The 16,178-nt window shown below is 37.2% G+C and overlaps 1 long non-coding RNA gene across 1 annotated transcript in view; it reads right to left on the reverse strand.

Annotated features, from left to right (window-relative positions):
- Positions 1–6,466: 6,466 nt before the first annotated feature.
- LOC141414887 (uncharacterized) overlaps positions 6,467–16,178 on the reverse strand; it is a 66,575-nt gene continuing 56,863 nt past the window's right edge. The window contains exon 4 of the long non-coding RNA XR_012439842.1: positions 6,467–7,405. This is a non-coding gene — a long non-coding RNA (uncharacterized lncRNA). The remainder of the gene's footprint in view (positions 7,406–16,178) is intronic.

Raw genomic sequence — 16,178 nt, forward strand, 5'->3', positions numbered from 1 at the left:
CCTCTTCATCCTTTCTGTTTTTCACCAGTGGATAAATGTTCCTTGGGTAAATACTATATTTAGTTCAGGAATACTGAAATGACTTTATAACCTCATTTAGTAACATAGGAGACAGCAACATAAGAGTGAAATGTGAGACTGAATGTTTGTGCCTTAGAGTTTAAGTATTGAGATCCTCACTCACAAAATGGGGCCTTGGAGAGGTGAGTAGATCATGAGAACAGAGTCCTCATGAGTGGAAAAGGTGGCCCTATAAAAAGACCCCAGAGAACTCCCTCACTCCTACCCCGTGAAGACACACAGAGAAGATCTCATCATTAAAGGGGAAACTGAATCCTCATCAGACACCAAATCTTCTGGAGCCTTGATCTTGAACGTTGCATTCTCTGTGAGAGAGGTAATCTTCTGTTGCTTATCAGCCCAAGTCTGTGGTATTCAGTTATAACAGCCCAAATGTACCAGGCCAGAAGCTATCAACAAATATTGTTTAACGAAGGAACGAAGGAGCACAGTCTACAGAGCATGGATGCAGCAGGCACTCCTGTGCTTGCATAGGGAAAAGCTAGGGGATTTGCTTCTTTCTTTGCTGATACTGTTGAAAACCTTAGGACAGGCTGCTCTGGAAGCAGGTGAGAAGCAGTGAGGATGTGAAGCATGGTATAGGGAAATAGGACTGAGGGGAGAGAAATGTGTCAGTATCCCCTAGACAGGCCAGAGTTGTTATGCTCAGGTAAAAGCCATCTGTACTGTGATGTCAATAATTTCTGTGCTTCTTGTTAGTTTACTAGAAGAACTTTCAAAAGGCTCTTTCAAGTTACTAATATGGAAGAAGCTTCCCTCTACAGTGGGCAGTGGCATATCATACATGGAATGAGAGTAGGAAGGAAAGCATGGTGGAAATACTATGTACACATATGTGCAAATGGAAAAATGGAACCTGTTGCAGCTACTCCAGGAGTGGGATGGGGAGATATAGGAGAATGATGGAGGGGTGAATTCAACTGATATGTTGTAAGAACTTTTGTAAATGTCACAATGTACCCCATTACAACAATTTAAAAAAAAAAGAACGGCACATTATTCATGTAAAATGTTGACAGAAAATAGTGGGAAGAGGTCAGAAACTTGGTGCAATAGGACTTGGAGGACTCACATCTCTTGACTTAGGAAGAATTTTCAGTGGTCCTAAAGGACAACCTCACCTAGAGATTCTAAACTCTATGTGAAGTCAAGATAGAAAAGTAATCCTTGGGGAAAATGTCACCTGATAGTTTTGAGGGAGTCAAGACTGGAAGCAGAAGATTCCCTTTGAAGAACAAGCATTTCACTTCTTAGCTTCCTGTCCTATTTATCTCACCCACAGAAAATGAAGGAGTATCCACTTCTCCTTTTTAAATCCCAAGCAGAATACCACTCTTGGGGATATACCCAAAAGACTGTTACTCCAGAGGCACCTGCACACCCATGTTTATTGCGGCACTATTCACAATAGCCAAGTTATGGAAACAGCCAAGATGCCCCAGCACTGACGAATGGATTAAGAAAATGTGGTATCTATACACAATGGAATTTTATGCAGCCATGAAGAAGAATAAAATGTTATCATTCGCTGGTAAATGGATGGAATTGGAGAACATCATTCTGAGTGAGGTTAGCCTGGCTCAAAAAACCAAAAATCATATGTTCTCCCTCATATGTGGACATTAGATCAAGGGCAAACACAACAAGGGGATTGGACTATGAGCACATGATAAAAGCGAGAGCACACAAGGGAGGGGTGAGGATAGGTAAGACACCTAAAAAACTAGCTAGCATTTGTTGCCCTTAACGCAGAGAAACTAAAGCAGATACCTTAAAGCAACTGAGGCCAATAGGAAAAGGGGAACAGGTACTAGAGAAAAGGTTAGATCAAAAAGAATTAACCTAGAAGGTAACACCCATGCACAGGAAATCAATGTGAGTCAATGCTCTGTATAGCTATCCTTATCTCAACCAGCAAAACCCTTGTTCCTTCCTATTATTGCTTATACTCTCTCTACAACAAAATTAGAAATAAGGGCAAAATAGTTTCTGCTGGGTATTGAGCGGGGGGAGAGGGAGGGGGCGGAGTGGGTGGTAAGGGAGGGGGTGGGGGCAGGGGGGAGAAATGAACCAAGCCTTGTATGCACATATGAATAATAAAAGAAAAATGAAAAAAATAAAAAATAAATAAACCCCAAGCAGCTCATTTTCCCTCTAAATAGCAGTACAGTCCCAGCATGAAATAAGTGAATTAGAATTTAAAATAATACTGTGAACCAACTCAGGGTCAGGTGCTGACACTACGGGGAGGAGGGGTTGCTGGTGCTGAACTTGCTGATAATACTGTCACCTGGTGCATGTGTTGACATTGAGACTGATGGGAGGGCAACACAGGTACATCAGAGAAGCCAAGGATAATAAAAATTACAGCAGCACATGAGGGAGTGGAGGAAAAAGCTCAAAACACAACTGTCATGAGGTGACACGGGGCACCGGGTGCCTCACGTCCAACATGTGAGAGTTATTGCAGTGCTGATGTGAGGTGCGGATGTGCGTGGAGACAAGGGACTGACTGGAGATGGCAAGAGGGTCACCTTGCTAACTTCTAAAACTCACGACTTATTAAAAATACTATATTGAAGAGGAGTTCTCTAGTCACCAAGGAACTGGCCTGAAAACAGCAACTACTAGCAAGGTCTTAGGGCTCAAGTAAAACGGGAAATACGTAATTGTTCTGGGGTTGTCAACAAAGGCTTTTGTACTTAATGAGTACTGATTGTTTTAGCATGGCAGGTCTCAATGATTGAAATAGATGCTTTCTTCCTTTTTAAACACATGCAGAGAGAGAGAGAGAGAGAGAGAGGGAGGGAGAGATTCCAATAAATGTAGGGTCTGACATACTAACTAGCAGGGGGATGGAGAAAGTTTTACTATTTGACTAATAAAAGTAGACCTTTCTGTGTGCGTGTGTGCATGTCCTGGTATGTTCAATCGCATGGGCTTCCCTAGAAGAAGAGTGCATGCCAGTGTCTGGGCATTCCAGCTGCTCAGGAGGTATAGGTAGGAGGTTCCAGTCTGAGGCCAGTCTCAAGCAAAAACAGAATGCCCTATCAAAAAAATAATAAAGCAAAGAGGGCTGGGAAGAAGCTCACGTGGTAGAGCACCTGCCTAGGAAGTATGAGGAAGAAGTATACCGAAGTTACCAACATTACAACAAAAACCACGTAATTTCCAATGTGTTTTATATCAGTAAGAATATCGAACCTTAGCACTTCATGACTAGACTATTAAAATTACCCAGCTGGCCTTTTGTGCCATTGTTTTCAGATAGTCTTCACATATCACATTTGTCCTATCACTGTCTTGCTCAAAAGCCTTACCTGGTCTGAGTCCCTCAGTCCACCCACAGAGTAGGATCTGCAGGAGGCCAGCCCTTCTTTTTCCAGATAGACCCCAATATAGTCCATGCAATCCTGGGGAAGGGGAGGGACTGGAACTAGTTTTGAATTTTTCTCCATAACTTACAATTGATTGAGTACTTATACACAAAACACACATTTTCCCCCAACACACACACAATACTAATAAAATTTTATTCTCAAAGGAAGATGGATTGATTTGGATGGAGGAAGCAGATTAAAGTACATGAGCTCTCGCATTATATCAGATTATTATCTCTAATACTTTGTCAGGAAAAAAAGAAAAGGCAGAGGTAAAAAATAAATATCTAGCCATAAGAGGGAAAGTGTGTGTGTGCACTTTGTTCATTAAAATCCTGGAGAAAAACAGTAATATATGTGCTTATAATTATTAAAAATTCTCCTGTTTTATAGTCTGATTCACTATTCTGAAAAAGATAAGCTAGCTAGTAGGCTGGGCTTCTTCCTTTTGTCTAAATAATTAAGCGATACTCTCTATGGTTCATTGGCTTCTCCGTCTTTCTTTTGGAGCAGAAACTGAATATTTTGATTTTTCATCTGGTCAGTAATGATCCACATATCCATCATCATCTCCTTATCCACTACATGATCAGATTTCAGTGGTTGTCACAGAGGAAAGTAAGAAGAGCCCAGGTGTTGTAGAAACAGAAACGGGGCAAAAGCAGGAGCCACTTGGGTCTTGAATAAAAAATAAGTTGGTCTCAGCATGTAAATTATTATTTGTTTTGAGGCGGTGGAGATGGACGCAGGGCTTTAGATAAGCACTCTACCACTGAGAGACACTCCAGCCTTAAGCATATTTATTTCTTACCCCTCCCACCAACTAGTTGTGTAAGAGAAGGCAAGCTATTTATTTTGCACTATGAGATTTTTCTTTAAAGAAGGATCATAACCCTTTTGACCTTAGGTACATCATATAATTTTAAGCTATTAGTTGCATATATTCAAAGTAGTTCTGAAAATACCTACATTCGTTAAATTTCTCTGGAACTGATGGCCCTGCAACTGTGCTGAACATATCAAAGACTAACTTTTTCTCTTTTTGACCAGGGGCTCTCGCCTTAAAAAAAAAAAAAAAAAAAAACTCTTGATAATACTGATCTCAATCAAAAATGTTGTTAGCTATAAATTTATTCTATAAGTCTCAAAGAAGATAACTTGAAGATAAGCACCATATAACTCCATGTCACTAGTTTGTAGGGGAAAAAAGGTTAAAAAATAACTTAGGCAAGTAAAAAAGATATAGTAGTGAGAATCATGGGTATTCTGGAAAAGCAGAAAGTAGCCCCAAGTGTACATTCCTGGGAGTGAGCTAGTTAATGAGTTTTTAAGTGTTTATTTAAGAAATTCCATAAATATAAGGACATAAGTCACCAAAAAAGAGAATTTATACCAATGCAGCCATAACAAGCTGAAGTTAATTCATCACAACTTTCACATAAGCCTTGATGGGCATTTGGCCAGGCCCAGTGCATTATCTGTTTGACTCACAGAGTCACTGCTGCTAATGGAATTTAGCCCCATGTTTGTTGTTGCCATGGTGATACAATATTCTCAGGCATGTCATGTTCACAGATCAGTAGCAGCAGCACGGTTGCAGACACATAGCCGCTCTCAGCCTTTGACCATCCACAGGAATTCACTGTGCAGCAGTCTGCCAGGAAGGAAGTGGGCTCTGGAGAAGGAACACCCTGGCTGGGGAGGCAGCCCTGCCTTCTTCTTTTGTCATGGCAGTTCTATTATCATTAAAATAACCTTGAATTTTCATGAATTCACTCATTCACAAACACTGTCAGAGAAGGTGCAAGAGTTCAAGAGAATCCTGAGGGTCAAAGAGAGGACTAGTTTTAAATCTGTGTCTATTGAACCTGGAAATGACATCGTCTGTAGATATAATCTTATTCTTACCATAGCAAATCAAATCGTGCTGACTGGCACCAATGTCCGAGGCGATTCAACACCATGAAAGGTTACTGGGAGCAAAAGGGTCATATCCTTTGTGGCATGACTCTGAGAAATAGACACAGACATGTGTGGGAATATTCTACAAAGAATAGATTGTTCCCAAAGTGAGAAACAAATCCTGCCAGCCATATATAAAGGCAGTGGGAATTCTATGCCATGGATACATTCAGATTTCAAACCAAAGTTATTTTTGCAGGGCTTTCAGTATCTAAAATGTTTGAATGAATTATAGATATTGTGCAAGATGTTCTAATTTGCAGATAAGTGATAAAAAGTAAGACAAAGAAGAATTTTCTGGAAAGTCTTTTTGCCAGTTGGAAATATGTTTCTATTAAATTATGCATAATTTTCACAAGGCATGAAATATGCAAGTAAATCAGGCAAACTTAAAACCACTTCGGTACATGTTTTTCTGTATTGTCTGATACAGGGTCTTGGGTTATTTATAACAATACAGCTTTGCATGTTCACAGGATTCTCCTTTAGTCTAGGCCTGTATTGCTGGTTTAAAATGGGAAATCTGGAATATCAAAAACGCCCATTTAGCTGCAGGAGGATTACAGGAGAATTCACTTTTATGGATTGCTACTTCTACATTGAAACATGAAATCAAAACCAAGACTTCCAGAATTAGGATCTTAAACCTGAATTTACTTTCTATGGGCATGGAGCAGGATGGGAAAGATGACAAAGTTAGAAGGGAAGGAGAGCTTCTTAACATTTTTTTTCTCAAAATACAGCAGTTCAAGGACATTGTATTGCCAAAAATTATTGGAATTTAAGGCTTGGAAGACTCTGTCTTCTTTCAGTTTCCTGATGTGAGGTTAGAGAGATGGCTAGCTGTATGACCCAAGAAAAGCATATATATATGTTTTTATATATATATGCTGTATTGTTATAAATAGCCCAAGGCCCTGTATATATATATATATATATATATATATGTATATGTATGTATATATATATATATACATACACATACATACGTGCACATATATGAATTACACATACACACATAAACATGTATACATACACACAAATACATATATAAGTACATACTCACACATATATGGAAATGATAGTCATCAGACCATTATAGCTAGTAGAGTAGTGGCATTGAATAAATTAATAAGAGAATATATCCTCAACCTTAACAAAATCATGAACTATTAAAAATAACTTGGTAAACTACTTTCAAAAAACTTAGAAAGTAGAGCATCCTAACTTCAGGAATGCATTATGATTACTGTGCTTTGCACAAAAAGAAACTCACACATCAAATGCTTTAGTTTTTACACACTATGTAATTTTCAGGTTCAAAGTCGTGTAAAGATAGATTGGCATTCGATGTTACTTTAACCATTCATCTAATAAGATAATATTGAGAACACTGAAACATAGGGAACTGGCCCAAAATGAAGAGCAAAATGGAAAATGGGAGATGGCAGTGTAACAGAGCATTGTAAGTTTTAATCACCTCAGTGATCGGAAAGTATTAGAGGACAGAGAGCACTGCAAAACCCAGCTACAGGGAAACTCAAAGGAAATGAAGGACCTGTGGGTAGAACCTAGCGAACTATGTCAGGACAGAGTGGAGCACAGGTGGGAAGATTCTCCTGGATAATGGCTGTACTGAATCCTAAAGTTTGTACCACAGGGTTAAGAAGGAAACAAAACCTAACTATTTTATTTTTTTGACATAGAACAACATATTTATTTCCAACTATTTTTAAAGATGAAGAATTGAAGAGACTGTCCTCCTTCTGCTCCTCCTCTGTCCTCCTCTTCCTTCTTCCTCCTCCTCCTCCTTCATTGCCTCTTCCTCCTCCTTTTTCTTCATTGACTGCTCTTTGTCTTGCGCTGAAGAGATCTCTTTCAATAAGTAGAGGAGGAGGCACTGCCATGTACCACAGAGCCCAAGCCTCTGCATGTATCAAAACGATCGCTGGCATGTTCTGTCATCTGGGAGGGAGGGAATCCTGTGGGCACATGAAAATTGGTTTCGCTAGCTGGGAGTCATTGTAACTCATGCCTCCTTCTCACTATCCACATTCTCTGACAACCCAGTGTTACTCAGGATTACTCATTCACCATAAAGCCTGGGATATTGTGGACATTATTAGATCCACATGAAATATTATCATAATTTGTTCACAGAAAAAGTATTCTACCTGAATGGGGGCCAGCTACAGCAGAGCCCAATACAAAATGAAAATGCAGGACACTTTATTGGAAGGAATGAAGAAAGGGAGGGAAGAAAGGAAGAATGAGGAGGAGGAAGGAAGAAAGGCAGAAAAACACATTTTCCTTATTCTGTGGCTTCTCTCTTAACTTGTTGTGGTGATTTTTATTTGGTATACCAAGCAACGCTCCCTTGGACACAGGAATACTGGTAGGATAAGAGCAGGCTCTCACAGCAGCTTGGGCTCCTGTGTTCAGGACCCTGCTGGGACACAAGGCAGCAGAGGTTACTGGTGGGGTCCCAGTAGTGGGAAACCAAGAACCTGTCAGAGGAGACAGGCAGATGCTGATAAGTAGAACCACATTGGGCTCCCAGCCCAATGCATGTTCCTTTGTCTCATTCAAAGATGTAATCATGATGAATTTCGAGATGGTCTCTCCTGAGCATTAAACCAGTGAGGAATACCCCTCACTTCTAAGCTGGGACCCTGTGATTTCACTGATTGCAAGGAGCTGAAGAAGATGGTCCTATAGCGAAAACAATTGTGTATAGTTAGTCTACATTACTTCTAAGAGCTTAAATATTTCCCAATGTGTTTTGAGAAATAATCAGAAAAAATAAATGTAATATTTCTCATTTAAACAGGTTTGGGGATCTTCACTGGCTATTTTAAGTTTTCCAATCTGTTCTGTTTTTATATAGAGAAGTAATACTTAAGTATATCAATGATATACTTTCAATGGATGGTGAGTTGGAGACACAATGCTCATAACACTTGTTTCTTCAAATTATTCAGATGCCATGAATTTTTTAACCAGTTAGAACTTTTATGTGGTCTCGCCTGTCAGTATTCGTGTTGCTAAACATTGTTCTTTATCTGTTTTTATGGTTCAAATCAATTTACCACTACAACCAGCAATGTAAAAAAAAGTTGTCAAAATAATTGTTCCTTGATAGTATCTACCAGAAGCATTTATACTCTTATATATAAATTAATATAAGCCATCAGGGAGGCCTCTTGTAACTGGAGTGTCATTGCCTGAATGGTGTTGCCGAGAGCCACAATGCATAGAAAGCTTTGCCCACAGTCAGCCCAAGAATAAAATCCAAATAACAAAATAAAACCTATTACTGATTATGAGAAAGAGGCAGTGTATATTTTCTCAGCTTCAATCCAATTACTTTATTGTCCCAGGACTTAAAAAAGATTCATCTTTATAAATGCTTCCTCATATTCATTTGGTAGCAACATATTTATGTTCTGTTCACTTTCATCCACTGCAGGCTGCAAATGCACCCTTCACTTGACCCAGTCTATTAATTTCAAAATGCCTAAAGCCAAAACTGGCAGTGGTTATAGTTCTAAACTGTTGGAATATGCTACCTGCTTCTGAAAAATGAACAACCACATCACTTTCTTTCCAGGAAATGTTAAGCATTCCTTAGAAAAATCAACCAAACAGAAACAAATTAAAAAGTGAAGAAAAAAAAATTTTTCAATGTTCTTAGGTAGGAGGTCTGTGTATGTTTTATTAGCACTCTCTCTATTTAAGTGCACATACCACTTAGGCTAAAATAATTGTTGGTCCTAAGATTCTTAATCTTATTTTTATAGTTTCTCCCTTATTATATGAATTGGCTAAAAAATTTGCATCTCATTCAGAGATAGAAAAATGTCACCTGGATTCAGTTATCCTTACTATCAAGATGTGGGTGAAAGTTTGGTAATATTTTATAATTAATGTTGATATCCATAGATTTATGGAAATATACTTTTTCTAACTTTAATCCTAGTACTTAGTTCTAGGTGTTTTTGATTTTTTAAAAAAGAACACATTCTCCTATATATACATTGTATAATATTGCCTTTAAAACAAACTCGCTGGCCCTACAACATTAACAACTGTGATACTTCACATAATACAAATGTGAAGAAAGAGTTCTTTAAGGACGTCATCCAAATGAGAGTTATGCAAAGCAAGGTGCTCCTACTAAGCTGAACAGATACTGGAATCATGTGCTATTGGCTTACCATCTTTCCAAGGTACCAACTTCTTCCATTGGAATTTGCTCTTCTAAATGTTGAAGACATTTGAGTCTTCGAGAACCTCTATTTTAAAAAAAACGACAACCATGAACACTCCATACTGGACAAACACTTCCACATGAAAACTCTTCAATTCCCATGTTCCAGGCATTGTGCTGGACATTGGTCATGACTCATCTGCAAATAATAATCAAAGACTGGTTCTCCCATTTACTGGCTTGGTGACCTTGGGAAGGTTTCTTTGCATTGCCTTTCAACATCTTCATCTAGACAGTGGAAGTAAAAGCAGCACTTTCCTTATGGAGTTACATGGAAGTTCTAATAATATATGTGTAGAACTTAAAGCATATCCTGACACACAGTAGATACTCATGAATGCTCTGACCTCTTACGTGTGTCTTTTTCTTTGCATGCTACTGTAATCTTCTATCTCTTTTACATGTCTATATTCACCACCAAATTGTACCTTGGTAGTACATTAGGGATGCATATTATTAATATTTCTATTCCTAGTTTCTAGCACATAGTAGGCAATCCATAAAGTTTGAATAATAGATACGTCTAAAAAAAACTATTCAAATTAAAGCTGAAACAAATATATTAAACCTACAGTGCAGGTGAAATTGCAGAAAGTTTCAATAACACTGAAGACAGCCAACTACTTATAATTTGCTTATGGTAATTCTAATACCAGAGAGTGTGTTCAATCCACAAGCATGTCTTTTGGAACTATAGTGAAAATATGCAGCAACTAATAGCTTCACAGATTTCTGGAAGAGATTAAGCAAACAGAAGACAATTTCTCTGGTCTCTTTTGTCTAAAAATGTCTGTGGTCCTATGATTGATGAGCCAGCCCAGAGCAGATTAGAAAAGTAGGGACAATCAGAGTCAATTGTACAATGTCATTCACTTTTGTGATAAGAAAAGAGCACTGCTCTTATTTGTGTCCTTAATTTGGAGTAATATGCTATAAAAGAAAAAGGGTGAATAAAAAATTACTTATTTTAATCCACTACAGCTTTCTTAGCTACAAATATTTATTATACTTAAGATAGTATTATATTAAATTATTTTTCATTTGCTGACTCAATCACTAGAATTTAATGAGAAATTGTACCTCACCTCAGTAAAGAAAGAATGAAAATTTGGACATGAAGATTATCTATCTTTAAATGAACTGTTTTCAGCTACAAAATTAAGAGTCACATGGTGTCTAAGAACATTATACTCTTTGGAGGCAGCTATCTGGTTTTTCTCTACTTGATTTCTGGTTGTCCATGTTTATTGTATGTTAGGTTCTTAGTATCAATCTATTTTTAATACATTACCACATGGCCTTGTAAATATCTAATGTTCATGGTAAGTATTTACTGAAGGATAGACTAGACTTGACCAAAGTGTTTGAGTGGATGACACTTTATGCTAATTTGTTTGCTCAAAACTATCCTAGCTATTTCTCAAATGGTAAATTAAATAACTTTTCTACAAAAGACTAGTTAAAAATTCTTTGTTTTCTAAATCATTTCTATAGAGTAGGGTACTAGGGCATCCTTTGGTGTGCTAAAAGTCATATTCTGTCTTCCAATGTTATTTCACTAATCAAAAAGAGGACATATTTATCTCTCAAAATATTCCCTACCACATACATTAAAAGAATGAGATACAATAGTCACTACTACCTTCATGTCCATAGTATAACATATATAATGAACAATAATTTTGAGAAGTTATTTTAAAAAGGGATTAAGAGAAAATAAAGAAATATTTTTAAATAAGTATCTAGATTGGTATGCTATTGTTTGAACTCATTTTAGTTAAAAATATTTTAAGTGCATGTTTCTGAAACTAGATGCTAAGAATTACTTCTTTTCCTAATATATACATGTATTTACATATATATATGAAATTTCAATGCATTATATCAATTCTACAATTTACACCAAAATCAAAATATCTAGCCAGATACAATCAATGTTTTAGTTATGTCATAAATATTAACACAAAACTCAAAACCGTACTATCATTGTTCCATTTCATAGATAAGGAAATAAAGGTGTGGATTGTTTAAATAACTTGAACAGAAAGTAGTTGATAGGAACCCAGAACAGAAAGAACTGCTATCCAAGTCAGTATAGGAGCCAAGATTATCTGATTATAGATTCTATCTTCTTCCCTGTAGGTTGTACTGTTACAATAGACTGGCTTTTCAATTAGAGCTTATTTTTGGATTTTGTTGACATACAACCTAAATGTCATCACATGATCACCAAAGATATCTGTACAGTGGGCAGAACTTCTATTTCTTTTATCTGCCAACGTTCTCTGTGCTTCATCACCACTGAGCTTATCACTTAATATCTATTTGGTATTTTCTCTTTTACCTTCCAATTTGACTTCCATAGTTTCTCTCATTTGTTTTTTAAACCTTGGATATCATCATTTGTCATGTTAAAATGAGAATAACTATTTTCTTTTCCGTGATGGGTACCTTGATAAATTAAGCCATGAACACTTTTTTTTTTTACTCCGAAATCATAACGTAGTCAATAATGAGCTTCATACAGCTTCTTGTGTGAGCATTCCACATGGGTAAAGGCTTTTCCAAAGCTAAGACAAGAAGGCTCACGAAAAGCAGTGTTGTCATTTTTCTCTATGTAGTACTTACCATACTTTGAAATTGATTCTTAGAAAACTTGCCCAATATATTTACAATGAATATTTTCTCTGCTTTAATATAAATATATGGGGATCTGATATTGTGCATTTTGTGTTAGGATTGTTTACAGTTGTGTCTGTACTTTTATGTTAGATTTAATTTTTCTAAATTTTAATATTTGAATATTCAAAACAGCATGCATACATATTGCTGTATTATTTCATTTCTAATAGTTTTAAATAACTTGAGAATACCATTAAATATACCATGTATATTCAAACCAAAACTCATTTGAAGAGACAGAAATTGTGTGTGTATATGTACTAGTCTACTGAAATAGCACATTTTAAGTTTTTCTCTATTCACAATAACACTGAGAACTGTAAATTGCAGGGTATTTATTCAATATGTCTCATAAATAATAGCCTCCATGAACTAAGAATCTCTCCAAAAGAGTGGAGTATAAAGGAAACAGTCAACAACTCAGAAAGTAGGTAACTCTGTTCTAAATAAGCACAGATTATTAGATTTGACTGATGAAAGCTTACAGCTGCAGGAGATCTCCAGCCTTGCAAATGGTTGTCAATGGAGTCATATGACCCATTAGCTGAAGTCTGAGGAGCTGACAATCAGTACCCATATATTTATCTATTCATTGTCTTGATATAAACTCAAATTAGAAACACCTTACTTTCAACTGTTCTGTTTCTCTTAGCAAAATTTCCTATTGTAGTAAACCACAGAACTTAACATGATCTCCCAACATAGTCTTCTGTTCTACTCATCAAAGTCAGGGCTGGAAAATGGGGAGTCCCAATAAAATGGGGAAGCAGGATGCAATAGAGTGGTGGGATGCAATTGAACTGAATGATGCAATAGACTTGCATCTCAAATACAATGAGTTGACATGATGTAATGGGGGAGGATAATGCAGTGGGGCAGCAGGATGCAGAAGACTGGCAGGATGCAATGGACAGCGTCCATACAATCTGTCAGCCTCTTCCTGCATATCTAGCAGTCCTGCATGCTTCCTAGTATTCCTGAAAGCTCCTACTCCCACTCCTTCCCTTCCTTAACTTCCTTAACTTAGTTTGCCAGAAGTCATCCTGCTCTTAATTTGTCTGCCCTTTCTTTATTAACCACTTCATGCCTAGCATAAGCTCATTCCTATCAGAGTGCCAGAACTCTGTACCATGCTGTACAAAATGCTCTCTCTTTTGGAGCAGAGAGAATTGACAACCTGTATAGATTCCTCATAACTAGTGTGGTGACCTTAGGCCTCTCCATCCTGGCTTAATAAGCTTATGGAACCAGGTGACAGGCGAATCTCACAGATTTCTTTTGAGAGCGAAATGTAGACTGGCAAGCTACTGGGAATTGTTGTATCATAAAGAAACCCTAGGGTGACCATGCTTCTTTGGTTGGTTCTGGAAGCAATGGGTGGACCTCAAACCCTGTCTTCTTTCTCCAGCAAAATCATTAGAAATAAATATTACCATTGGTATCTCATCAAAACATGGCATTTTCAAACTGACTTTCCAGACTCTATTTGCTCGCCTACCTAGGACAAGTTCTCTCCTCTACCCTGCTAGTCCTCTAGGCTCTCCCTAAAATGTCTGCATATGACCCCACATCTGCCTCTGCTCAGCCAGGGCCATCGTAACTAGGATGATGTCTTTATTTCTCAATTTCACTCACAGACAATTTCCCTAATCTCAGGGCCTGTCTGAAGTTGTCAGATGGATGACGTGTATTTTGATCATAGTTCCAACAATTGTTGGTAAATTTTAATTGAAAAGCTCATAATGCTATGTAGGCCATCAGTACTTCATCTAGGAAATGAGATAGCTGATATTCATGTCCAAAAGGTTCTAAAAGTGTCCACTTCTCCTGGACCCCCACTTCTCCTGGACCCCATCGCATTTTTAAGAAGAGACCTATGACATACATTGAAGATACTTGTATACATTTCTTAGCTCCTGTTACCACTGAATTGTAATATCCAAAAATTCATATGCTGAAGCCCTAATTCAGTGTGATTAGATTTGGAGACAGGAACTTTAAAGAGGTAATTAAAGCTAAACTGGGTCATAGGGTGGGGTCTTGATCTAATAGGAACGGTATCCTTATAAGAAAGAAAGGCAAACCAGGGCACAGAGGAAAGAAGATAGCCATGTGCAAATTAAGGACAGACGATACAGGAGAAGCCAACATGACTGACGCTTTGATCCTGGACTTCCAGCCTCCAGAACCATGAGGCAATAAAATTCTGTTGTTTAAGTTCCCCAGGCTGTGCAATTTTTTATTATGTTTTATTTATTTTGTTTGTTTATTTCTTGATTTATTTATATGGTACTGGAGTTTGAACTCAGGGACTTCACCTCGAGCCACTTAACCAGCCCAGTTTGTTTCCATATAGGGTTTTTTAAGATAGGGTCTTGTGAACTACTTGACTAAGCTGGATTTGAACTGTGATCCTCCTGATCTCTGCCTTCTGAGTAACTAAGATTATAGGTGTGAGCTACCGGCACCTGGCTACAATTTTTATATCAGTCCTCCCTGACTGACACATTTCCCCTATGAAATCAAAGCTTCTTGATAATGGTCCCTAACTCTCCCAGGATTTTGAAGTGTGGCTCAATAAATATTTGTAGAGTGACAGAATTTTACCAGTGATGACTGCTATAAGCACACACACACACACACACACACACACACCCCTTACTTACCTGTAGACGACCACTAAATATATCCATCTCTGTATTTTCCTTCAAAGCACTATTTATCATAATCACCTTACTTGAAAATAAATTATCCTCTAAATTACAAATATATGCCTTTTTAAAATGTGACTATCAGTCTCTCTAGGTGAGTTTCTTCTCTCTTTCTGCTTTACACGTAGGTTCAGGTGTCCCATGGAGTGCCCCATTTATCCAGATAATGAATAAATATCACTTGGCTATAAATACAATATGTGCTTTTTTGAAAGAGGTTTCATTGTTCTTTGTTTTAAACAAGTCTTATTTCAACAACAAACAATAACAAACTGGCACAGTTTCTAATAGGCCACATAGATATAATTTATCAGAGATTAAGATATATATTATGGCCAAATGGATTATCATTGAAGCAGAATTAATTGAAGGAAGTGGTTTAGGTAAAGGTAAGTCTGGGAACTTTATGACTTACTGTTTTATTCATCCGAAAAAATTACATGTAAACTCAACCCTTGTCATCAAGATTTGAAAAAAAAGAAATACATGTCTTCAACCAGGCTCAGTGCACTTCAATGTCTCTAATGCCGATATAACCTAACCTTTATCACTCAGATCTTGTTTACTTCCTGCATCACAGTTTCTAGAACAGTAGTACCATTACAATACTAGGTACTGATATTCCTTTGGTGACCAAGGATTTTTTACCTGTATTAATTTCTGTCTTTTTAAATGTGTGAACTCTGACTCTCCTGCCTGCCTCATCCTCATCTATTAGCATTTGGGGAATTTGGGGGCAGAAGACATTTTATTTGATAAATGTCGCAAGTCCAAAAAGCTTTCTGGGATAATCAGATTTGGAAATGGCCAGCTGGACTGCTTTTCAAATGATAAAAAACAACAATAGCAAACTCAAGTATTTTCACTATTTCTACAACCAAAACTAATCTCTGACAAATTAATTTAAGGCAATAGTTAAAAAACAGTATCTTTTTATATGTACTCTACCTTTCTCAATATTATAAAATATCCCCGTGTTGACTTACTGTACATTGATTTTAATAAGCATTCTCTACAGAGCAATATGAATATCATTGGAAAGAATATAATACAATTTTCTACCTCTGAAATGCTATAGAAAACTGCACATTT

Source organism: Castor canadensis, chromosome 12 (assembly GCF_047511655.1).
Source record: "Castor canadensis chromosome 12, mCasCan1.hap1v2, whole genome shotgun sequence".
NCBI lineage: Eukaryota > Metazoa > Chordata > Mammalia > Rodentia > Castoridae > Castor > Castor canadensis.